Below are 856 nucleotides of genomic sequence, written 5' to 3'. Positions count from 1 at the left end.
AGTTAAAGCAATTCTTCCAGTCAGTTAGTTCAGTTGTCATTTCATGAGAAATTCGGTCATCATGACTTCGTCAGTGACCTCATGGTTCCGGTGTCTGAGTGATGTTAATCATGATGTGATGAAATGATTGTATGTTCCAGTCTTTCCGTGGTGGGTTTTCACACTGAGTAGAAACGTGTTGGACATGGTCTGAAAATGTTTCACACCGCTCCATTCCCAACTTCATTTACTTGCAGAAGATATATTTCCATCATGACACAGCTCGCTGCACAGCTAGAAGCTGTGCTGAAGGTGACAGCCATGCTTATGCAACTGACAAGGTGGCCGAGAGGTTAAGGCGATGGACTGCTAATACATTGTGCTCTGCATGCGTGGGTTCGAATCCCATCCTTGTCGCTTGTTTATTAACTATTTATGTTGGGGGAGTTTATGTGCAAAGTCAGCCTCAAAACCCGTTTTTGTCTGTGTCCTGATAGTGATTCCAGAATTGGTTATACTTTATTAAAATTGAGACAGACATTTGAAATTCTTCACCCAAACTGCACTGGAATGAAGATCAAATAGGGATCACGAAACGGAGCAGGATATTTCTTCCCCTCCTTCCTTCCATCTTTACTTTCTCTGGCTTTTCACCAAGTGAAAGACAAATGGGAAAAGCAAATGGTGAGGGAGCAGATGCAGAAAATTATCCTTTGGCAAGAAATTTATTTTCAAATCTTCTTGATAGATTAATTGAGTGAGCAATGCTTTGGCAGATGGAGTTTAAAATGAGGGGTCATCTACTACCGACGATAGATCAGAGCGTTTTTTTGGAAGAGGTGAGATGTTAGAAACGGCGGAGGAGCAGAGACCCGAA

General features: G+C 42.1%; 1 non-coding gene across 1 annotated transcript; it reads left to right on the top strand.

The window, feature by feature from the left end:
• Positions 1-314: 314 nt before the first annotated feature.
• trnas-gcu (transfer RNA serine (anticodon GCU)) lies at positions 315-396 on the top strand. Its single transcript has one exon. It is a non-coding gene; the product is annotated as a tRNA-Ser (tRNA).
• The last annotated feature ends 460 nt before the right edge of the window (positions 397-856 follow it).

Source organism: Heterodontus francisci, unplaced genomic scaffold (assembly GCF_036365525.1).
Source record: "Heterodontus francisci isolate sHetFra1 unplaced genomic scaffold, sHetFra1.hap1 HAP1_SCAFFOLD_59, whole genome shotgun sequence".
Classification (NCBI taxonomy): Eukaryota; Metazoa; Chordata; class Chondrichthyes; order Heterodontiformes; family Heterodontidae; genus Heterodontus; species Heterodontus francisci.
This window is presented reverse-complemented; position numbering and strand designations above follow the sequence as displayed.